Genomic DNA, 26,378 nt, shown 5'->3' on the forward strand with positions numbered 1-26,378 from the left:
AAAAAAGTATATGAAAGTAGACAAGCAAAAGGTAAAATCTTATATACTGCTTTAGATTGGCAAGCTATCCTGGGCTGTGATTATTAATCTTTGTCATTGGTCATAAAATCAGATTACAGAGAAATAAAAAACCACCTAATTAGTTTTCTTTCAATAATTCAGCAATTATTATTTGGTAATCTCCTATTTAAACATAAACTATATATCCCCCTAAGTTTCTTTTTGTCCAGCCTCCAGACTTCCTTTTTCTCACTGTTTGTTCTCTTAAACATGTTTTTCCTTAAAAAAAAAAAAAAAAAAAAAAAAGAATGCTTTCACAGATAAATGACTTAATTTTTATGTGGGCTGAAGCAGAGCTACTTGAGTGTCTGCTGCTGTGTGTAAAATTAGCAAGTATTTGGGTATGGACAGCCAGAAATACTGAAGAAGCCATCAGACTTTGTCCCTTTATGTCTTAGACACTCACTTTTGCCAAGATTAGATGTATGGATGTTTCCTATTTTGTCTACTTCTTTTTCTCTCCATCCACCATGGAGGACTGAGGTGAAACTCCACTTTGCTTAACCATGCCATAAATAAAAGTACAGGATACTTACATCTCTTAATGTCTGGAGTCTTCCCTTTCCTTTCCCCTTCTCCTTTCTCCCCAGCTGAACCTTTTAGCTTCACATGCTCCCATGGACCACATAAACCACTGAGATGTATGTCCTGAAGACTTTTAGTACAGAAATCTGTTTCACACCATTTATTTTCATTAGTTTTATCGTGCCATTTCATCCTTTTTTTTTTTTTTTCTACAAGTTTCCTCTGAAATACAAAGAAATGGATTCCTGTAGTGAAAATTAAAGCTTTTGACCTACTTTTTCTTACACTGGACCTGTGCTTGCCGTAAAAGCAAAGCAAAACAGCAACTACTTTTTATAAGGATACTGCTTAATCAAAAGTGAGTATCTGGAAAACATAAGGCTGTTCACCCCGTATGACAGCTTAAGCCTAACTAACTTTCCACCCCCAAAAAAGTCTGATAAAAAGATGCAGAAAATATCTCCACACCCCAAACCAAAACAGCAGCTGAATAAAAACAAAACTCCACATATTCAAGGCCCGTCTGGACGCCTACCTGGGCAGCCTGCTCTAAGGAACCTGCTTTCGCAGGGGGGTTGGACCCAATGATCTTTTGAGGTCCCTTCCAACCCCTTCATTTCTGTGATTCTGTGTGATTCTGTGATCTTTTCAGTAAATGAGAAATACTGGCACCATAGAAGACATTAAAAGATTATGGAAGCTTTTAATAGTAATTAATTAATGCAACCTCGAAGCCATTGATAAGAAAAGAGAATAGAAATCTCTTCATAAACTTATCTATAGAAAAACTTATCTGGTCTTTCCTATCGATGAATAATTCGTTGGGAATCACATATAAATTTCTAAAACCTACAGCTCCACCACTCAGGTTATAAAACAATTCCACTACCACTAAAAATCCAGTGTGTTTAGATAAGTCTTGTCTTCACTGATGTCAGAGTCTAATGAGGCGTTGCTTTTGCCATTCAAGAAAATATAGACAGAGTACAGACAGGAAAAGAGCCTGATCTTCTGGCTGTAATCTTATGAATATTGCTTGGCTACATATAAAAGGAGTTACTCTTTTCAGTAAAACTGTGAGGATCAGTTTCATTGAAGGATGCTTTCTGTATGTGAGGGACTTATTATTAAGAAAATTAATTTCAGGTTAGTTATAAATGCCACATATTGTGAAGTTAAATATCAAATATTTTAAAGATTCAAGCCCATGAACAAATTGCTCATTCATTTGAAAGTTCAAAATTCGATTTGTTGTTCCTGAGATTTGGGAGGGTATCACTACATGCATTAATATTTCTAGTGATACACAGAGTATTTTCTCCTGCTGTTACTTGGTGGGGGAGGACTTTGAAACAACAGATGCTTTATCCTTTTTGAAGCTGGAATAGTCACCATGGAGCGGTTATATCTATATGTACTGATTATGGTGGTTTCCAGTCATCCTGCCTTCCCCCCCCAAGGAACTTTAGAATACTTACCTGTGTCACTTGGATGGACATTACAAAAGATTTATGTCAGTACTGGATACAATATAAAAGAATCTTATTGAGAAAATACTACTATTATATACTTTATATGTTTTACAGAGGTACCATAAGTTAATTTTCTATTTCTTATTGAACAGAGAGAAGATATGCAAGTCTCTTCCAGCATTAATTTGCCAGTTATTTGTATTTGGATCAAAATATTTTGATAATTAGAAGTAAACTACTGGAGTGGGTTCTTTAAAAAAATTAAAATAAAAATCATCCCTGTTTTCTGCCCTGACATAGTCAGTAGAAATTAGCCCTGTGATACCCCATGGCCATAGGTGTTTTCTAACCTCTTGGCACCTCAGGTCCTGCAGAAAGGTTTGGTTTAGGGATGCTTTTTTTTCAGGTACACCTGTTGTGGCTCCTGTTTGGAGTAAGTATTTTTATACCATGACAAATGTCAGGGCATTTTGCATTTTATGCAGTACATCCCACTGTGGAGGTGCTCAAGACAGCAAGAGACCACACTAGCTCCCAAACTGAAAGAACACAGCAGCGCTAACGCACTGTTCTACTGCATGCTGCACAAGGTAGAGTTTGAGCTAATAAATCTGCTAGTGAGTACCATTAAGTGTTAATGAACACTTCAGAAGAATGCATTCATTTAAGTGCAGTGATACACTGATGTCCTTATACTGATCTCTTGATCCAGTAAGGACATACTTATTCTTCATACTAAGGGATAGAATTGTGTAGTAAAAGCTATTATGCTAGAGCGTTTTTGAAGAAGAAAATCTGCTATGGGCCAGAAATCTTTCTTACAATCACTTTGACTGCACAAAGTGAGAACCTTCCAACATATAGTGAATGGCTTTGGAGAGCAGTGATTATATTGCATAGGATTTCTCTTCCTCTCCATTTCACTCCTTCCTACTGCTGCAGGGATAGAGGGTATCCAATAGACCTTAATTACTTTCCATGGGAAATGTTAATTAGCCAACTGAGTAAGTTCATAGTGTGCTAATAATGCATTAAAAAGAGTAAGAGCTGTATTTAAAGCAGAATTTTATCAAAATGCTCTCTCTTTCCTTTGACAGTCAGAACTGGATCCAGATTCTGTAGCTCATAATTATAGATAATTACAAAGAAAAAATAATCTTGAATATCTAGGCTACAGAGCACAGGCACGTGCTGGGCACGTGACTTGGTTCTTTATAAATGTCTGAAATATCATAGTTCACTTGTCTTCTTAAGGCAAGAAAAGGACAAAGTCTTTCCTATGTGTGGTGGATTGACCACACCAGCAGCTAAGCCTCACACAGCCATTCTCGCATTGCCCCCACAGAGGGACAGGGGAACAAATGACAAGAACAAAAGCAAGAAAATTCATGGGCTGAGGTAAAGGCAATTTAATTGAAGAGGGAAAGAGGAAAAAAAAAGTCCCTGAAAGTAAAGAAAGTCTCGATGTTGTGGGAACAGTGCTTAGTAACAGCCAAAATGCTGGTGCATTTTATCAACACTGTTCTAGTCACAAATCCAAAACACAGTACCAAATGGGCTGCTGTGAAGCTGTGTAACCATCTCAGCCAGACCCAGTAAACAATGCCTTAGATATAAGTACTTATTGCCATGGACTTCTAAAGTAATTTTGGAAGAAGACATGTCTGTGAGATACCAAGCTTCTCTTAAGAAAATGATTGTAAGTGTTTGTCTTGGCCCTTCTGCTATTGATTACTTGTGTAATTGCAGACAAACAAGCTAACACCAAAAATGAAAATATGTTTGAGCATATGGAGAGATATACAGAGTCCAGTGCCTCAGTCCAGCTTAAAATAAGCCAGCAGCAGGACAGAAAATGCTGATCTTCTTGTAAGATATCTTGTCACTTGGCATGATGTTTTAGATCATGCTCAGTGCAATATCAGATTAACGGTGACAGAAGGGCTGCACCTAGTTTAGGAGTCAGACACAACGGAAAACACTGACATCAATTACAGCTGTTCAAATTGGGCAGGGGAGCACCTTTCCCAGGAGTGGACTCCACCCCAGTGGCCTCTTCTCTGCAAGGCTGTTTCTGGCAGCTCATACCTGAAAGCAAGGTGTTGATGGTCAGAGTACAAATATCTGGGTTTCTGAGTCCACAGGGAAACTCAAGATGAATGTGAAACAGAAATTCTGAACTTGAGAAAGGTACAGGATGAGGGATGAAGGCAGAGAAAAAGAAGGGAGGGGAAACAGATAGTTGCTTCTAATTATAGCACTTAGTGAAAACCTTGTCACACAATAAATCTGGGTAGGGTAGAAGAGTCACACAACTGACTGAATTATGAGACGTGCAGACATATGGGTTATTGTCCAATAATCTTTCATTTGAACAGACCAGATGCTTTCACAGACTTCTTCGATTTCTTTTTCCTCTTCTCTTCTCTTCTCTTCTCTTCTCTTCTCTTCTCTTCTCTTCTCTTCTCTTCTCTTCTCTTCTCTTCTCTTCTCTTCTCTTCTCTTCTCTTCTCTTCTCTTCTCTTCTCTTCTCTTCTCTTCTCTTCTCTTTTCTCTTCTCTTCTCTTCTCTTCTCTTCTCTTCTCTTCTCTTCTCTTCTCTTCTCTTCTCTTCTCTTCTCTTCTCTTCTCTTCTCTTCTCTTCTCTTCTCTCTTCTCCTTGTGTTTCCTATTTGTGTGTGTGAGTGTGTGCTTGTTTTTGTTTTGGTTTGCTCTATTCTGCTTGTTTTTGTTTTGTTTTGTTCTGTTTTCTTGAAAGCTTTTTCTCATGGTGAAGTTTCCTATGGAGTAATGTGCCATAAAAATAGCCTGCACAAATTTGTTGCTCTCTCAGTGAGAGTGCAGTTACTTACCAAAGGTTCATGAGAAAGTCAGATAACTTAGGACAAGAACTTAGGCAAGTGAATTGGTTTATTTTTAAATAAACATATAGCTCCACCAGTACAGCACACAATCTAGTGATTGTGATCTAGTCTCTCAGTTTTGCTTTCAGGGATGCTAATGAAAGTTTTGTGGCTTACTGTCTGGATCCAACCATATGTCATGGTCCTGAGGAGTCTACTGCCACTTGTCCAGTCATGAAAAGCTTTTGGAGCAAGTGCTTGTGCCAGTTAAAATTATCACTAGAAATTAAACCCCAAATAAGATTACTTCTTCATTTGGGCGTGTCTGCAGCGTATGCTGAAGCTGTAGGGATAGAGGATTTAAAGCCAAGTGAGTTAAGTAACGCAAGCAGTTCCTCTAGAGCAAACCAGATTTGCCTACAGTGTACATGGTAAACATGTTCTCATTTATGCACAGTCGTGAATCTTTATGATGGAAAATCTTTCATGCTTATTTCTTCTCTGTTCTGTCTACATTTTTCCTCTTAACAATTTTATTGACTTAAGGATACCTTCTTTGTGATATACTTTGTAATGTTAAAGAGTCTATTAACAGGATCAAACATCTTATTCTATGTTAAATTAAACCTACCTAAGGAAATGACATTTTTTTTTTCAGTTAGTTACATTTTTTAATTATTGCAAATGAATATTTCCAACACTTTTTCTTCCACAGTATTTATAAGAACATTAAGTCACTTTTTTTTGCTCTGTTTCCATGAATTCCCTCTTTGACTTCTTTGAAACAAATTTGATCAATGCTGATTTACTTCAGTGGGTTTTGGCTTAGTATTATTAAAGTTGTTTGGCTGAAAATTTTTTGAATCATTCAAACGTTTGGCCCATTTAATTTTATGAGTTGGCTCAGAAAAGTGAATGTATCTCATTCCACTTGTAGAAAAAACTTAAAATGGCCTACAAAATACATAAGTTTTGGAAAGAAAACTCAATCACTGTACATTGGCTGCTTGTCCTTCAGGACACGGGATGCGTCATAGTGGAGTTATACTTTGGATAATTTGTCAGCTGAAAAAAGTCACCCATTAAAATTTGGCACCAAAAGCTTCAGTGATTTTCAAACAGACATGGCAGAGGAAATTTCAGAGAAAAGCGTAAACCAAATAAGGATGGGAAGAGCCTGGAACATTCCATGCCATAGAAGAAAACCTCTGACCTCTGCTTCTCTTCACAGCAACTTGGGCTTTGACTTAGGAAGTTGGGAAGCTCTGATAATTTTATCATAACTTGAATAATTGTTATCAGCTTTCTTGACTAATTATTTAGCATTCTTACATGAGTTGTAACAAGTGAATGGCAGTCAATTAATTACTAATATGTAGAGGAAATTACTATCCTACAAGCATGTGTCCCCCTGCAAAAGTTTCTCCAGGGAAGAAAATAAGCCTAAAGTAATCCTAAGGCAAATCTACTCTCTTCTCCATGTTCAAAAAATATAATAAATAATTAGTAATATACTATATTGAAACCACTAAATCAAAATGATTTTTATCTAAGAGGAAGCATTCTCTCCCTCCATTCTCCAAATTCATAAGTGGTTGTAATAATAACAGCAACAACAACAACAACAACAACAATAATAATAATAATAAATGTATGCTACTCAGTTTTGCCATAAATAATTTTAAATATGCATTTGGGTTTGTCTGTGTGTGCATACACCTACAGGAGTAATTTCTTACCAAACCAGAATGCAACAAGCTACAAAACAATGGAAGGTCACTGACAGGAAAAGGCAATATCACATTATTTTTATCACCTTTGCAAGTTTTTTTTTTTTTTCAATAAAATAATTTAGAAAAAAATATTGATCATTATTCCATAGCACACTGTACTTGGCACATGCATAACTGGAAGTCTGCAATGTTAGATAGTGCTCGTCTTTTTAGCCAAGGGAGAGAAATAGTCACTTACAGAACACAGTCATCTAAATCATCTAATCTATTTATGTTATATGAGCTTTTAGATTAAAGATGGGATGAATTATTCCCTTTTCTTGCCATCTACAGTAAAGGAAATCCTGATGATCAGCTCATCAGCTAAATTCCAGCAAAATTCACAAGACAGTGCTGATCTGTGTTTTAGGTTATTAGCTGCTAAACGTGACAAAAGCTGGAATTAAACATTTGTGCATAAAAACACATAATAACATTGTTTTAAGGTTCCTGTAACCCAAGTTAGTACTCTTAGGAGGTTTGACTGATGGGCAAGGTCACTTTAGACTCAAATGGTAAGGTTAATGGCTTGTCTGTGAGTCCCAGTGCACAGTTTTGAGTTACAACATCTCCTGTTCTGCTTGGAAGAGAGCTTGCTGCAGTACACTTACAACCAAAACAAACATGAACAAATACACAGATGGAGTTAAAAATATGTAATATCATTTCTGTCTCACAAAACCCTAAACTTTCTCCTGCTGAGAACTGAGAAAGTATTTTGTATTCTTGACCTGATGTTCTTTTCCTCTAAAGCAACATTTACAGGATACTATCAGAGACAGCATACCTGGTGAGCTGTGATGAGCTATTTTTGTAGTTCATTTTTAGCTTTATTTTTATATTTGATGTGATGCAGTAAGGCCACTCTTACATTCTTATGTTCCTTTTATTTTTCATTTCTTATTGATAAGTCTAAGCATATCCTTGGTAAGTCTTGTGAATCCATTTCTGTGGCACCTGCTTCTATGTTAGAGCACGGACTCTCCTCATTGGCAAAGTCCCTAAATGTTCACCATTGCAATATTCATCTCAGTAATGTGTGCCAAAGGCAGTTTGTAGATAAAATCTTCAGTTCATTTTTTTAGAATCTGTTTCAACAATCTCAGGCAAAAGGACTATTCAAAGCCCATTATTGGCAGGGAGATTTTGTTATTCACTTTATGGGGCTTTGATGGGATCAAGGCCTGTGCAATAATGTATAAAATAAACCATGGTCTAGCTGTGCAGTCACTGGGAATCAAGGGATTTTATGAGTTCCCCAGAGACGGTCAATATCTCAGAAAAGAACAGACCCAATATGTTCTCTCTGACTGTAAATTTGGGTTACACTCTCTGAATGAAAGACATCAATCATTCTGGACTTATGGGACTCAATAGATGTTTAATACATCTTTCTTTGAAATCTTTGGACTGGATCCTAAAGCAAAAATAAACAAAAAAAACCCATCCCTTTAACTTTATATGTTTACCAAAATTCATATCTGAAGAAGAAAAAGCAAAGGCAAAATGAAAAACAAAACAAAATATAACACAAAACCAACCAGCCTAAAGAGGGAAAGGAAATCGAATGTTGAAAGACAATTTAAAATTGGCCATTATATCATGATTGAACCCTTACTGTTTTTCTATTTAATCAGACAACCAGAAAATCGAGGCCTGAAAGACAAAATTTAGAAAATGCTTCTTAAATTTATTTTGTCTGGGTTCATCTATGGGTCCGAGATTCTTTTATTTCTACGATGGAATTAATGACTTCAGCATGGTTCACATCTTAGATTTGAACAATTATTTTAAAATACCAAACCTGAACTTTGGAGATGTTTTCCTATTGTCTGAACAATGTTTGCTAAACTTAACATTTATCATTCTTACTTCAAAGTGTTTTGCATTAATATTTATTTCTACTGACGTCTTTGCAGAATTAAAACTCTTTCGTTTTAGGACTTCTGACATTTTTGCTTTTGCAGGATATCCCTTTCTGAGAAACAGCTTATTTTAAATGAATGCATGATAACTTTGAATTACATTAAAAATTAAGATCCTAATGTGCTTCAGGCATGATTAACCCACCTTCAGAAATGTTCCGTCTGTTCTCACCTCTCATATAAATATCAGAACAATAATCATTTCCCACAGAAATAAAATAGGCAAAAGTGAATTTCACAAGTAGAGCATACACTGATAAGTCTCAGGTCAATAAAAATTAGACTTTGTACATTTCATTTTACCTATAATTTCATGACAATCTGTTTCAGCCAAGCCCAATCTGTTTTGTATCTTTTGCTTCTTGTCACCTGTCTCTATTTCCTTCCTGTATTTGTACTTCTAGCCTCTGTGCTCAACTATTCACATTTCTTCCTACCAGGTGATGTCTCAGTCCCCCCATTGGTTTTAATAAGCCTCACTGCAATAGCCATCTTTCTTCTAACCTGTTCTCCCATTGTCCCACATTTTGCAGCTCCAGGATTTATTTTATTATTTATTTTATTTTATTTTATTTTATTTATTATTTTATTTTATTTTATTTTTGTCCCCACCCCATTAGTTCTCCATTCTGTGTTTCACACTGTTTGGATTTTGCAGGAGGATGCTGGAAGCCAGAATGACCAGGATCTGTGGCCAGCAGCAGCTGCTGGGAAGGTCTTACTGGGCTGTTGTGTCCAGACACATAACACGGGCACTGCAGGTGAAATCCTCATAAAGCACATCTGCTGGGGCATCCCACTAAACTTATTTCTCCCGTAGAAGTCTGCTGTACAGATAGCGGAGAAGGTGTGGATGTGTTGTCTGCTCTAAAGTGAACATCAGTTCCAGATGGTAACTCTGTATGCATAGACTGTACATCAGGGATTCAGCTCTTTTCCACGAGTTATAAAATAGCTCACACACTTTACATATGATAGCTACAGCCTTTCAGAATGGTCAGATATTTATTTATTTATTTATTTATTTATTTATTTATTTATTTCCACAAAGAGATAAAAGCCTGTTGCCCAGATCAACCATCTTGCTAAAATTCAGTGCTCTAACCCAAGAAGCTTCTGATGTCTCCAGGAAATTTGACTTTGGGCAAAGCCATGCTTTCTCTCTAAGCTTATTCTTTGAAATTATGTTTACTTTTGGTCAAAATCTTCAAATAAGAATGTCCTTAGCTGGAGATATCCTGACATGTAAAATTTATGAGTGACTATAGTTACATAAAGTGATAAACAATGCATAGTGATACTGCTTAATGGAAAATATGCTGATAGGTCCATCTGCAGTAAGATATGTATATTTCCATTACATGTTAGTCTTTTATTGCAATATTTAGGTAATACTATGCTATTAAGAAATGAGTATTCAGATGCAGTTTTGTGTTCTGTATTTCAATTATTCAAATATCCAGATAATCTTTTCAGTATCTGATATGAAACTTCTAAAATTAGGCTTAAAATTCTTCTCCAGGGTATTAAAATTCTGGGAAGTAAGAAAAATGACTAATGTCAGGTATGCTATTAAAATAAGAAGGAAAAAAAAAAAAAAAAAAAGAATTCTGAAGCCTTCAGCCATAGCTAATTACATAACTTTGTACATGAAGCTTTATAAATTAATTTTTATATACTCTCCAAAGAATCAAAATCTTAATAAATTTCTTTTAAAAATGGTTATTCTTAAACAAAATAAAGATCTTTGAATTACTTGACTTGTAACTAGCTTTTGGTTTGGCATAACAAAAGACAGTCATAAACTGGCTTAATTTTTTGAAAGAAGGAGAGATATGCTTTGGATGAATTTTCTACTATATTTTGTAGGTAAAAATATCTCCTGCTAGCATTTCAGTAAATAATCTGAAATGTCCCCAATTTTCTCTTGTACCATTTTTGTTAATATGTCATTTGGAAAACGCCCTACTGATGTGCATGAGGATACAAGAGAGCTGCAAGTTTGAAAGTGTGGGTATAAAATCAAAATTCAGCACTCAAATAATTACACCTTTCTTTGTTAAGTACTTTGAACTTTGCAAATAAAATTGTAGACTAGATGGTGATGCTGTTTTAACATTCTTTTTCTTTCATTATCAGTGTTTAAAGCACAGTAGATTCCTCTGCTACAGATAATTTGAGCTTATATCCGTCTTGTCATTCTAAATAGCACTTTTGAAAAGTTTCTTTTTTTTTTCTTTTTTCTATCTTCTTTTCCAAGTATAAAAATGTCAAGATAATGTTCTTAGTAGCAGAATTTATTTCCATTGTAGTTTTACCAAAAGAACCACCTTAGGGATCCAAATGTGTGATTCACATGTGCATATTAAAATGATAGGCTGGCTGAGTCCAAAAAATATAACCTTTTGGTTTACTGTGCACAATTATTGTGCTGTGGGACTTTCACAGTAATTCATCTTCAGAATATAGGCATTTGCTACTGGAGTGAAGATAAACTTTCCACAGAGTTCAGAAGTCAGCCTGTTTGTAGCACCCTTGAAAACTCTGTTTCATATATGCTGAGTACTGCAGGGGGATCATATGCTCTGATCCACTGCCTAAGCCCAGCTCCCACTGCTGGTAATAAAAACGTTGCTTCTTTAAGAAGTTTCATAACACACAATATAAAAGAAGAGGAAAAAGGTCAAGCTTAAGATGAGAAGCAAAATGAAAAAAACAAACAAACAAAAAAAATCAGCCAACTGCTTAAAAGCCTCTGACATTTCCCTTGGAATTTAACACAGTAACTTTTGTAGACAAACTTTTTGGGCTACAATATATTTATTTTTCCTTCCTTCCTTCCTTCCTTCCTTTCTTCCTTCCTTCCTTCCTTCCCTCCTTCTCTCCTTCCTTCCCTCCTTCCCTCCTTCCTCCCTCCCTCCCTTCCTCTTTCTTTCTTCCTATCTCTCTCTTTCTCTCTTTCACTCTCACTTCCTTGCTTTTTCATTTTCTGTCTCTCTCTTTCTCCCTTTCTCCCTTTCTCTCTCTCTCTTCCTTCCTGCCTGCCTGCCTTTCTTCCTTCTTCCCCAGGTCATGCAGTATGATAATGACATGTTTGCTATATCCTTAAAGGCAGAAAGCTAAGCTTTATTCACATACATTCCTTCAGAAAGTTTTGCCCTAGTAAAAGCCTTATTGTCACAACAGTCTGATGGAGGATCAGACCCTCATTCTGTACTCTGTACAGCATTTTTCTTAACTAACTGTCTAGGCAAGAGAGGACAGACATTAATCTTCTTGTGAGCTTGAGGTGTCCTTCCAGCTGGGTATGTGATTTGTTTTTCTGGGGTCAGAACCAGCAGAAACCAGACTTCTTCTGAGCATAAAAGCTCTCTAATGAAGGTATACCAGCCAGCAGAAAGACAGAGCCTCTTGTGGCTTAGTAGTCAAATGTGACTTGCCCTCTATTTCTTTTAGGATTATTTGGAAATCTCTGCATTTCTCATGTGTTGCACTGTCTGTGGCTTAGGGTCATACCAAATCCATCTTCATTCTGCTGATCTTAGCTGTAAAGAGGCATCCATGTTTTACCTGGAGTCCATTTTGAATTGTTTATGTTGTTTAAGTAGCTTTTGTTGACCTACACTCAGGTCAAGTTGAAAAGCTTGAGAAAGTATTGCTTTTAGAAAACTGTTAAACACACTCCAGTTTACCTTCTTCTTTCCTTTCTGAGAACAAAATCTGCTCTTGCCAGGTTGCCTAGAAATAGTTTAAGCACCATTAATAGTGGTCATGGAGGTCGCTTCTGAATTATTATCTGTAAATATACATATTACTTCAAATTTGTATAGCTAAAGCTATATTTATAAAAGTAGAGAAACTAATAAAATATCTAATTGTAAATAAATGTTTAATAATCAAAATATATTTTGATTTATATTCTCAGTAGCTGTGCTACTGTGAAAGCCTTTACCTGTTACATTAAAAAAATCTGTTACTTTATTGTACACTGAATGGGAACTGAAGCTCTTTTAACTTCAGGCACTGGCTAGACACTGCCTCAAAGAACCTCCCAATGATCTAGCAAGTTTTGACAATGTTATTGTAAAGTGTGCTGAAGTATTCCACCACAAAGCAGATTTATAACACCAATACAGCACAGAGTGTATCCTGTATGTAGCAAGCTCTTTAAATATGCAAGACTGCTGCAGATGCTCCCATATGTCATTTCGATCCATAATAATCATAAGGGCCATGGACAAGGGAAAAATGAAACTTGGATGATTGTGGTTCCTTCCTCTCTAGCAATTCCTGGCTTTGCAGTAAATCCCTAGGGTGCTTAGTAAGCAGTGAAAGATAGAGAAGTGTAGGACAAACAGACCAGCTGTGTTTTTTGGGTGTAACATCCTTAAATATCCTGTTGATAGCCCAGAAGGTATAACTATCTTGCACTGCCTCTCTTCACGGGACTATTTTTCCATCTCCTTTAAGCAGCATTTGAGTCTCTGACTTCCTCTCACATTACCTTCAGAAATCCAAATCCATCCTGAGAGATAACGTTGCTGCCAGGCCATTTCAGACTGGGTAGATAATTTCTGTGATTTCTACTACAGAGCCTGCGATGAAGCAGATCAAGCTGTGTGTGCAGGCAGGGCTGCATCTGGCTGTGCAATTAGCACAGGCACTGGGTGGTACGTATGGGAGAAGGCAGCAGGATGAGACATCAAGATTTGGATATGGCTGTGCACTGAAAGATGCAGCAACTTGCTTTCCTGCACAGGACTGGGTCAAATGCGTCAACCTGTTGTGGCTGCACTATCATGCAGCTTAATGTATAGCATACAGTCTTTATCTTCAGTATAAATTGTGTACACTTGAAAACTGAGTTCTTTTCATGCTATGATTCTGTTTGAGTTGATTCTGGAGAAATAGATGGATGTTAATTTGATAGCCCCTGTATCTCTGTCCTCATTAAAGATTTCAGAATACTCTTTGTCAGGGGATGACTGATTAAGTAGTAGTGCTGAGAATGTGCAAAAGAGCTAAGAAAAAAATTGTTTGACCTGACCCAGACTTTCAGTTTTTCGTTTAGGTCAAGTCTTTGTTGGAGATAGACATATTTTGATTAATTTTTTCTCATTAATTTTTATTTTCATAAATCTCTGCACTTCAAGATTACCTGTAGATGCCCAGGCAGATATGTTATAGTTGCATGAAAACCTCAGCCTTATACCACATCTGACCTAAAATAATAAATAAATAAATAAATAAAACTAAGCAGATTTGGGTAATTACTAGCTTTATAAGCTAAGTCTTGTCTGATACAAAGTGTGACACTGTGAGCAATACTCCTGTGGTTCTAAAGCAAAATTCTTGTTTGTCTTCACAGGAAGCATGCTAGAATAATAAATTTAAGCACATATTTCAGACAGTCTCAGAGTTTCTCCTTTAAACTCATTAAACCTGCAACCATAGTTCTAGGATTTCTTTTTTTCTACAATTTACAGTTTAGAAGTTCAAATTTGCTCTGAATATCTGTCCAGGCTGTTTTTGTAGCTAATTCTGAAAACTGCAAGATTGCATAACTTTCTCTGAGGGTGGTTTTGGCTCATGGCAAGTCCTCTGTGCCTCTTTTGTTGTGGAAAATGAAAGCATTTTAAACATTAATAAAATATAAGTAAAGTAATAAGCAAACCAATTATAAAAATGTTAAAGGAGATTCACTAATGGATAAAACATCTGCCAAATTTTATCCTGACATTTAGTTTTATAGCAGAGTGATATATATATATATATATATGTTATTTTTTTTTTTTGAAAACAGGTGTCCAATAAAAAGCTCAACAATTTTTTACAGAAATGACACCATCCCATTAAAAAAAAGAAAAGAAAAAAAACTATTCTAATAAAATCAATGAAATGTTTACTAATTTTGCAGATTAGCATATACGATTGAGTTAACAATTAGTAGGAGTTCCACTGTGTTAAAGAGTTTTTAATCTTTCATGAGTATATGTTGATAAAGTTTTGTGAATGTAGCCCCTACAAACAGCCTTTTCCCAGAAAATTATTAAAATATATTCACAAAATCAGTAAATAAGACATTCTGGAGGTCTGCTTAGTTATTTTCCTCAATTATTTTCAGAATTGACAGTAATGAAAATGGATGACAGTAATAAAATGGGAATTCTCACCTTAGAAAGCTTTCTATCTTGTGGAAAATAATTCAGAAACAAACAAACAAACAAACAAACAAACTAATAAACTGGCTTTTGTAAGTATTGACCAGTATGTAAAAATGTGAAAAATTGTATATTTAAGTATAATAAGTATATATTTTACATATTTAGGTTTGGTACCAGGCACAAGGCATGATATTGGAAGAATAAAACGATGCTTTTTTTTGGAACGGATAGATCCTACCACATTGGGGTGGGTATTTATCTGTGGCATCTTCTCCTCCAGAGGATGCTCACAAATGATTTTAAAAAGAGCAAGGCAAGGCAAGCTTGGTAAGGTAAAGTAAAACAAGGAAAGGTGAGGTGAGGCAAGCTGTGAAAGTTTGTGGCACATGAGATTAGTATAACTATTTAGTAGCTAGAAGCTAATCCACCAATGTTAAGAAAAGTGATGTACTTCCTGGTCTATCATTAAGTTGATGGTCTTCACAACCAATCAGAGGCAAAGCTTGTGTCCGGCCTGGTGTCTTAGTGGTGACTTCGGGTGAGGTGGGTTTGGAAGCTTCTGTCTTATGCCCAGAGATAGCTGTGGATTCTCAGTTTGATGGTAACATTCTCATTTTCCCTAACTACGTCTGCAAACCTTGCTAGCTACTACTAAGCCTCACAATTAAAACTATTTAAAGTCATGCCTGCACAAAAATACATGGTATCTAACATGTATTTGCAGCTTAGATGTTGGGATGTTTCATTTACTTCATTCACAAACATAAATTAATTTTATACCTAATAAGTGAAATGGAAAAGAAGCTTTTGCAGAAAAATGGTTTTCAGTCTCTAGTAGTACAGTATTATATGAACAATGTCAAAGCAATAACTATCTGAAAAAGCAGTAGGCCCTGAGAGTTTAAGAGTCTGAGCTTTTGTAGACCAACATCTGCTTTCTACTGTATAAGACCCTAAGCTTCTTATTTTGGCGGAGCTTTCAGTGTTTAATCTATTTTGCTAAGGAGCTCTAATATAAATGTTGATATTTTATACAGGTGATACCATGATGCTTCTTGCAAATATAGCTGGAAAGCCCAGAAGCAAGGCTGAAATAAAGTTTCTGGAATTTTCTCAACAAGAGAGAAGGCAATCTTGGAAGACATTTATTTTTGTCTGTATTGAAATTCATAAGATTCTTCTTATGCACAGCCTATGTGTTATAATAAATTAACACACTAGTTTCCTACCTCAGAATTCTTGAGGGTTTTATAATTTAGGTTAATGAACATCTGAAATAAGATCAATGAGCCTGCTATCTTTCTTGTGTAAAATTATGCAAAATTCATAGTCACAACATGATCCCACAATAGTCCTGACAGAAGAAAAAAGAGAGAGATCTATATTTAGCTAAGGAAGAGATATCTGAGGAATGTGGTACATCATGGAACATGGGGAAGAAAAGAAAAAAAAAAAAGAAGAAAAAAAGAAGAATTCTAACCAATATAAAGATGTCATTTTCTGCATTCTTGATGCCTGGACTGGGAATCAATGACCAGTACAGTGGTTGTTTTTATATTAAACATTACATTTGGGAAAGTGAAAGGAATACTTCTTCTGCAGTGTTTTTTATTAAATTCCATGCAAAGCGTAAGTTCTAGGAATCTGTTTGAATCATGTTCAGCTTTAGTACAAATGTACAAGTTATGTGTGTTTTTGGATTCAAAAGGCAAAGCATGCACACAAATTCAAAGAAAGATATTAAAGTTGGCAGGAAACTATAGACAAGAAAAAGAAGTTGGTGTGGAAATAATTAAAATTAAAAGGAGAGCGAGGACCAGATATGTTTTCTGTGGATCTAAAAGTTGGTGGGTTTGTAAGAACCATTTTGTTAAAAAGTTCTTAGTCTTTTTATTTAGATACAATCCATTATACAATCCATTATACAATTAATTATTAAGCAATGACATTCAAGATCAGTTGTACTGAAATGCTGGAATGAAGGCAGGATTTAGGTATTAAAAGCTGTAATATTTAAGCATCCAATTTTGCTGTGGAAGTCAGACCTGGAGTAAAAAGAAATTTTCAGGTACTCAGAAAATAGATTAACACAATTAATTTAGTGTTGGTGTCACCCAGAACAGGTATTGGGTGCTGGTTATATCAGCACAGCATGTTGAGAACCTACATCTTTTTCGGATTGATTTTAGTCTTGTGCAGTTTGACAAAATTGGTGTAGGTACAATAGATTATTAGTTACGTTTCTTTCAAAGTTTGTGCTTTGGTGATACACTTTATGCAATGTGATCATCTGCTTTTCCAAGCTTATAAAACAATATAGGATGGTGGAACATGGACCCAGTAGTTATTACAGTGTCCAAAAAACATTGATGTGTACTCTAACCGTGCCTACAGATGTAGAGATTCAGATTGAAAGGATATAGTGCTACAATCCCCTTCAATATTGAGAAGCAATGAGACAATTTGGGTAGCACTATTTAATTTCTAAAACCTTCATTTTTTGGGGGGGAAGTGCAGATAACTTTGGAGTTTTGACTGAAAATAAATTATCCCAGGAAATCATTTGATATTTTCATGATGAAATACACACTGTTTTTCAAATAACAGAACTATCTTGTTGAACATCAGAAATGTTATCTGGCCTCAGATTTCCTTTTGGCTAATGACTCTTTTAGCATAGTGTATGACTAACGTTGTCACTGCAGCCACTATAGTAATACATCAATAAGACTCTGTTTCCCCATTTTTCTGCTTGCTTTACCAGGTGAAATAGAGAGATCAGTAGACTAATAGAGCTCCTATTGGTGTAATGAAAAATCACAAAATACATACAGCTGGGAAAAATGGTAACATTCTTTAAGGGCACTTGCTTTCCAGTACTTGATGAAAGAAGAACTTACACCTAACAAATCAATTTGTGCAAGCTTTGTGACGCTTGAAGACAAAAAGGATATTTGTTTTGATTAACATAATATAATTTACATATGTGATCACATAAATGTTTAAAGCATTGACATGTGGAATGCACCATATTACTGTCCCAGACCTCCACAATAGTTGCCAGCTAGTCCTCATAGAACTATATCAGATTTTTTTCAGCTGTGGAAACTAGCAAAACGTTAAGGTTGAACTTTTTTGCATACATCTCCAAGGACATTTTCACTTAAGATTCAAACTGAACCATGTTATACACACACTATAATTTTCTCTAAATTACTTCCTATTCAGACTGACATGAGTGATTTGTTAATTAAATAAGGGAAATTTGTTGGATGATCCAACATATGTGAAATCTAGATTATTTAGTAGTGATCCATCTTTCATTGACAAGTTCAGTTTTCAGTAGATAAGTTGCTTATCTTTCAGTTTTATTTAATCATTAAAAAACGTTTAACTGATTTTTGGTTTTGTACCATTTTAAGTTACAGTTTTCAAAACTATGGATTATGACCAGAAAACCAAAGATTAAAAATATTTTTCTAACTTCCAGCACTTATGAAAATGTTTTCTGCATAGCAGACTGATATATATGACAATGAAGATGTACAAATACAATCTTAACCCTACAAGCTCCAATGTCCTTCAAGTTCAGAAGCACAGTCATTTTTTACTCTCCAAATAAAAGATATTTTTATAATTTCAGAAACCTACCTAAATATGCACATGTATTTTGTAATATTATAGTCCTTACCATCAGCAGCGATGTCCTCACAACCACAGTCCTTTATAATCTGTTATTTCAGATATCAGGTGAGCACATGCTATCATTGGCCTTTTTTCGTATGTTCCCAGGAATCCATTCATAAGCTTTTAAAGAGAGATGATACTGGATTTAGAAACTGGAATAAAATAGGGCAAAGATTTCTACTATGTAGGTAGAATAGCTGGAAACATGAGTAGAAAAAAAAAAAAGGAAAGGAAAAAAAAAAAAAGTATTATTTATTTGACCTTACAAGCAAAAGATAAGCAACTAAAAAGTAGGCAAAGAATACTGGTGAATGACAATGTTATATGTTAATGAAAGGAGGTGAATATGAAGGTGAAACATTGAACCCCCAACCCCCCCACCAAAGGAATAAAGGGAAAGTAATGAAAGTTTTTCTTGTATTAGGAAGCATAAGAGCAGAGTATAACCAAAAAAAAAAAAAAAGTGCTTTTCCAACAACCTCTTTTCTTCCCATACACTTCTTTTCTGTCTCATGTTCCTCTTCTGTCTTGTCTTGGGGTGAATACAATAATAATTTCATTGTGGTTTTAAGCACATGCACAACTCTAGCAAAAAAAAAAAAAAAAAAAAAAAAGAAACTAGAACATATTGGGACATATTTGTTCCAATATATTTGTCCAATATATTTGTCCCCATATTTGTCCCAATATTTGGGGGTTGGTCTATTCTCCCACGTGCCTGGTGACAGGACGAGGGGGAATGGGCTAAAGTTGCGCCAGGGGAGGTTTAGGTTGGATATTAGGAAGAACTTCTTTACTGAAAGGGTTGTTAGGCATTGGAATGGACTGTCCAGGGAAGTGGTTGAGTTGCCATCCCTGGAGGTCTTTAAAAGACGTTTAGATGTAGTCCTTAGTGATATGGTTTAGTGGAGGTCTTGTTAGTGTTAGGACAGAGGTTGGACTAGATGATCTTCGAGGTCTCTTCCAACCTAGACGATTCTGTGATTCTGTGATTCTGTGATATTACTGGTCTCCTTGTCTCCATGGCGAGCAATATGTTTGCTGTTATGGCTGAGGAAGCACAGAAGCTAAACATGCTTATAGTTTCTGGAGGGATCATGATCCACTTAAATCATAAAACTTAAAGTGCATTTTGTACAGTTCTTGGGTTACAGCAGGCTTCCATCATATTCATGAATGAACACAAGTCCTCCCTGTTCACAAACATACATGTTTGGTTTTCAAGCTTCATGTTAAACAGGAAATACGCTGTCTAAAATTACCTTATTAATGTTTAACAAGCTATTATGTATATATATATATATGAGGTCCTTTGAAGCTACATCTTAAGTGGTAGAAAATGCTTAGAACAAGGCAAGGCAGAAGAATTTGTGATTGTGGGAAGTGCATTTTTCAGATGTTAATGCAGTTGAATAGAATACTTGAGTGCTCTCAGTTCCAGCATCAATCAGGTCTTGTATGAATGTAACTTTAATTTATTTGCAATTCAATTTCTCCATTTTGTTATAAAGGAAAGAATACTTGCCTTTCATCATGAAAGAAATACAAAATTGGTAGCTGAATGTTCAAATTATGAATAAGGAAAGTGGAACTCATGTCACTTATTTCATATTCTACTTCCAAAGCTCATCAGTGTTCTTGACAAGGCTATCTCACTTATTTTTTTTGGAATGAAAATTCTTTTCTAGAAGGTTTCAATAACTGTGCTGTTTAATTTGAATCATGCATTGTAATTTTACAGTATACTTTCTTTACGAATGTCTTCTAAAAGGTTTCATACATGTGTGCCTGATAATAATGATGTTTATTTCATGTACTTGGTAGTCTTTCTTCTGTTAATGGAATAATTCAGCCTTTTCTCACAGGCAATTCTCATACAGATATAGTGACTGTATTTTACAGCATGTTTGGAACAAACACACAGGAACTCACTTTTAGTGAAGAACATTGCATTTGAAAGACTGATTATTTTTATTTGTGATTTGACAAAGTAATGTCACTTTTTGCATCTTGCCTATTAGAATATTATTGTTGGTGACTAGTCATAGCTACATTTAGTACACAATTAAAATTAACTTTGAAGACTATTAATGAATAATGTTTTTGCTATGATGATTTATACTATGATAAAGATAAGGTTACACAGTTGAACAATAATTCCAGTGCTTCTATGTAAAATATGACACCAGTTTGATGTTGTTTAGGTCTTTAAATTCAAACGTGATTTATCTTCTCTTTCAATCTTCCTTAAGAAAGATCTCTTCAACTACTATTCTATACTGAATAATAAATAAATAAATAGATAAATAAAAAACTGCCAGTATTTCACATCTGTTGGGTATGCTTTCTGAAAGTAACTATTAATACTGTATTAATAGTTACAATATTAATTAATACAGTATTTTAAGAACCAGACTAAATAACACTTCCTCTCAAAAATACCTTATTCCTTCTAAAGTCTGTAATTATTACAAAGGATTTACCCTACCTCTTGGCATGGCAAAATCTGCTCCTTCGTTTCTGCTAGAAATAAAACCACGCCATGGCTTATCCTTGAAGTTAATTGGACATTTAGACCGTAAAAAGAAAAAAAAAGAAAAAAGGGAAAAAGGAAAACAGAAAAAGAAAAAGAGGAAAAAAAAGAAAAAGGAAAAAAGAAGAAGAAAGAAAAAAAGAAAGACAAAGAAAGAAAAAGGAAAAAGACAAAGAAAGAGAAAGAAAAAAGAAGAAAGAAGGAGCAAAAAGAAGCACTAGGTTGAAAAGAGCTAATTTCTTTCACACTTTCTGCATGGGAGATTTGATAGCAAGTACTGTAGTTTAAAGTCTCTGTAAATGCAAATGAAGGAGAAACTGGGACATCTGGGTATAAAAGTATATTATGTAGTTCCAAGAGGTCCAGTGGCACTTATGTTGTGTTTAATCAAGTAGAACAAAGTAGATATTAGATCCTGGTAGACTATTTTGCTTAGCATTCTACAAGTTGTATTTAAATCTCAGTGGCCTGAATGCTAATTAATAGAACAAATTAATCTTTTTGACCCAAAGGAAATTTACAAGCGTGTTCTTCTTACACTTACAAGGGTATTTACGTAGGCTTTCAATGGCTCCATTGCAAAAACTGAGCGAGAGATGTGTGGCAGTTCCAAATCAAAAGTAGGAGGAATCAGGTTTTAATCACTGAGGCTTTATTGAAAGCAATTGTTAGAGTAGAGCAAGACTGTCACACAACCCACTGTCAAAACAGTCTGACATCTCAGAGGAATTTATTTTCTCAGAAGGAATGCTTTTTTTTTTTTTTTTCCCACTGAAGTTTGTAAATCAATATTGTTCTCTAAAAGTACCCAGAGGTTTTCCTAATGTGTTTTGTTAATAAAAGATAAGGAAATGAGATTAAAGTGGATGCCAGTGGAGAAAAGGATCTGAATGTGAAGAAAAGGAAAATGCATTTCAGTTATTGAGGGACTAACTCCAAAAGTGAGGGCATTGTGAGTCAGAATGAGACCCAGGTTAGGTAATGGGAAATGTTCCAAGAGAAGTCCCTTAAGGTGGTAGGTGCTACACTGGTAAGGAATACCAAGGAGCTCTATAGAGCAGAGAGAAGAATACTTTCACAGACAGAAGCCTCTGGAAGAATACTTTTGCATGGAAAAACAGTTTTGATCATCTTATATTTGAATAAATAAATTTCTTACAGCATGAGAAAAGCTTTCCTAAATAAATGTTTACCTCATAAATGCATTGATTTTAGATTTGAAGGACTGCTCTTCATGGATACAGCCCTTCCTGCTTTGCTCTTGCAAAAACCTCATGATATAACTGAGAATGCTGGATTTAACTAGTGTCTTTTTCCTTGGTTTTCATGACTATAGGTGTACTCATTCCTGCTCAGGAAAAGCTGGTCAGATTATTTACTTGATAATTTCAGAAATCATGTCAGAAGTCTCCACACTGCTGGCAGCAAGCAAGAACCTATGACAAGAGCTTGCCCATGGGTGGTGGTGGTGGTAGTGGTGGAAACCTTCACTTAAGGAACAGACCAGTTGGAGAAATGTGGGGAAGCAAGCACAAGGAAGCCAATATTGGTTGGAACAAGCTTTGCATTCATGCCTGTCATTTTACTTTACCTTCTTTGTTCCTCCACTGCTGGCATCTCTAAATACAACTGCAAACTTTATTTAGGTTGTGCCCTGCCTCTGCACTGAGCTGTACAACTGGCCAGTCTTGAGACCACTTCTCCTTTCTCAGATCTATCCTTCCTGGGGATCTTTGAATATGAAATCTGTACTAGCCTTCATGGCTACAGAACATGGCAATATGTCATCTCGCAAAGGCGAATCCAAACAGTGGTGAATATCTATTCACTAACACCTATGCTTTGATTCAAATCCATCTGTTTTCTCACCCCCTAAATGTGCAAAATTTTAATCTCTGGAGGGCTATAACATGATACTTGTTAAACCTATAGCTTAATTCCTGACACTATTACTGTCCTACAACACAGAACAACTTTATCTTAGCACCATTTGTCATTTTGCCCTGAGTCTGGCATGCAAAGTCACATGTGCAGCCATGATGCTTAGCTGTCCTTGTGTATTCTGTTTTGGGAATCAGCAAGGAAAATAATTTTCAGTTCAGCTTGGGTGTCAGGAGAGACTGTGGAAATTCTCGCATACACGATCAAGACATCTTTTCTACCAAAAAATCTAAATTTCTCATGGGGAAAAGAAAAAAAAAAAAAAGTCAAGTAATGACACATTGCTATCAACAGTGAATCTCTGAGAAGCAAAGAGCGATAAGTGCTTAACTAACTTGGCAAGGTTTACAGCTGACCAGGCTTCTACAAAAGCTACTTCAGTCTTTTTTGGTCCAAATAGATACATGCTGGGGACAGTGAGCATCCAAAACTGGTATCCAAGTGCACTGCCTGCCCTGAGAAGAGAAGTAGCACAGAAGCAGCCTGCCTAGGGAGTCTTCAGGTACACCGCTGAATGTTTCTCTGACCTTATGAATGTGTGTCTAAAATGTCAAGGGTTTTGATTTGCATCTGTAAAATTGAAATCAGGAGCTCAGCTCAGTACAAACGGTAAATATGACCAGAATAAAATACATAAGAACCATAATTACCTTATTTTCAGTTTTTCTTACTGAATGGATAATCATATGTATTTTTTTTGTTGACTATTGAATACCATTCTCTGTGTGTTGCTTTTGGATGAAAGAAAAATGCTAGTGCTTTTTTCTCTGGGGGTGGCAGGCAGACCAATAGGCCTGAATTCTCACACTCTTGAAAAAACATAGCCAAATGGCAGATTTTAGTTCATATCATTAAAAAAAAAAATAAAATAAAAAATAAAAAATCACAAGTGGGATTTACACTGTTCATACCTTTCCAACAGGCATGCTAGCCGCCCCCTGCCCCAAGCTGTATGCAGACAGCATACATGAATATGCAGTATACATATATACATAGTCCCTTCCTTTTTCCCAAAAACATTACCCTTCCAGGTAGTGCACAAATGTTATTTGAGAAATATCTTGGCCCAGTAGATCTCCTGAAACTCTAAAGAGTACTATATCTTTACAACAACACTGCTTTCTTCCATTCAAGCCCTCCATTTTATTTTCTCAGGCCAGATGGGATCCACCCAGGGATACTGAGGGAGCTGGTGGAAGTGCTCAACAAGCTGTTTTCCACCATGGATCAGCTGCTGTATCATCAGGCTATCAGAGGAAGTCCCAGATAACTGGCAGCTAGCAAAGGTGATGCCCATCTACAAGAAAGGCCAGGAGGAGGACCTGGGGAACTACAGGCCTGTCAGTCTGACCACAGTAACGAGGAAGCTGATGGAGCAGATTATCTTGAGTGTCATCACGCAGCACTTACAGGACAACCAGGCAATCAGGCCCAGTCAGCATGGGTTTATGAAAGGCAGGTCCTGCTCGATGAACCCGTTCTCCTTTGACAAGGTGGTGTGCTCAGTGGATGAGGGAAAGGCTGTGGATGCTGTCTATGTGGACTTTAGTAAACCATTTGACACCATTTCCCACAGCATTCTTCTGTAAGAAACTGGCTGGTCATGCCTTGGGTGGGTGTATGCTTTGCTGGGTAACAAACTGCCTGGGCCCAAAGAGTTGTGGTGAATGGAGTTAAATCCAGTTGGAGGCCGGTCACTAGTGGTGTCCCCCAGGGCTCAGTACTAGGGCCAGTTCTCTTCAATATCTTCATCAATGATCTAGATGAGGGGATCAAGTGCATCCTCAGTAACTTTGCAGTCGACACCAGGTTAGGGGTGACTGTTGATCTGCTTGAGGGTAGGAGGGCTCTGAAGAGGGATCTGGATAGGCTGGACCGATGGGCTGAGGCCAACCGTATGGAACAAGGCCAAGTGCTGGGTCCTGCACTTCGAGTGCAACAACCCAACGCAGAGCTACAGGGTGGGGGAAGAGTGGCTGGAAGGCTGACCTTTGGAAAGGGGCCTGGGAGTACTGGTCAACAGCTGACTGAATAGGAACCAGCGGTGTGCTCAGATGGCCAAAAAGGCTAACTGCATTCTGGTTTGTATCAAAAATAGCGTGGCCAGCAGGATGTGGGAAGTGATTGTCCCCCTGTACTCAGCTCTGGTGAGGCCACACCTCAAGCACTGTGTTCAACTTGAGCCCCTCACTACAAGCAGGACATCGAGGTGCTCAAGCCTGTCCAAAGAAGGGCAATGAAGCTGATGAGGGGTATGGAGAACAAGTCTGATGAGCTGTTGAGGGAACTGGGGTTATTTAGCCTAGAGAAAAGGAGGGTCAGGGGAGACCTTATTGTGTTCTACAGTTATCTTAAAGGAGGTTGTAGTGGGGTGGGGGTCAGTCTCTTCTCTCAAGTAACAAACAATAGGGCAAGAGGAAATGACCTCAAGTTGTGCCATGGGAGGTTTAGTTTGTATATTAAGAAAAAATTATTCACTGAAAGGGTTGTGAGGCATAGGAACAAACTGCCCAGGGAGTAGTTGAGTCACCATTCCTGGAGCTATTCAGAAGACGTGTACATGTGGTGCTTAGGGACATGGTTTTGTGGTAGGCTTGGCAGTGCTAGGCTAACAGTTGGACTTGATGATCTTGGAGGTCTTTTCCGACCTAAATGATTATATTATTTTATTTAATTCAAGAGGCTATAGTCCATGACAGATTGTGGGTTTATTTTCATTTCTTTCAAGTCAGCCATCCAAATTGCTCATGATATATCCCAATATTATTTGCCACCCCAGCTTTCCATGGCAGATAGGTGTCTGACTGCAGTTCTAGTAACAGAGTTCACTCAAGCAATATATAAAAACTGCCTGCAGTGAGGGCACAAGAGCAGTCATTCGTGATATGCAGCTCCTCAGCCAAGCAAGCTCTTTCACAAGGCCTTTTTATCATTATTATTATCTGGATACTCTGCCCTAACAGGACGTAGCAAAATAATTAAACTGAGCAGACTGCCAAAGTACATGCTAATTAACTCTGGTTAACTTCCTCCCGTATTAGCCTATGAGAGGGACATCATTTGAAATAATTACACATTGGAGACCTCTAAAAGTTCATCAGCTCATTCATTTTCTAATGCTTTACCCTCCCTGAACACATATGAGCCTTAGGGATCTGCTTGAACTTTGTTACTAACAGTGGCCTTTCATAAGCAGGTGTTTTCTGCAGCATTTCTGGAAAACAAACAAACAAACAAATAAACAACAAAACAAAACAGGAATTTCATATGAATGTCAAGTCACTTGCTCAGATGAAAATGAAGGAGACTGAGCTTTACAGAGCATCAGCAGGATGAAAATCCGCATAGTACTAGTGTAAACCAACAGATAATGCAGGTTTACTTCAAACTGGGAAAGTAGCCTGTGTTTGCACAAGGAAAGAATGAAAAAGGACTTTTTATTTAAAAAGAAGCATGG

This window comes from Cygnus atratus, chromosome Z (genome assembly GCF_013377495.2).
Source record: "Cygnus atratus isolate AKBS03 ecotype Queensland, Australia chromosome Z, CAtr_DNAZoo_HiC_assembly, whole genome shotgun sequence".
NCBI classification, from domain to species: domain Eukaryota; kingdom Metazoa; phylum Chordata; class Aves; order Anseriformes; family Anatidae; genus Cygnus; species Cygnus atratus.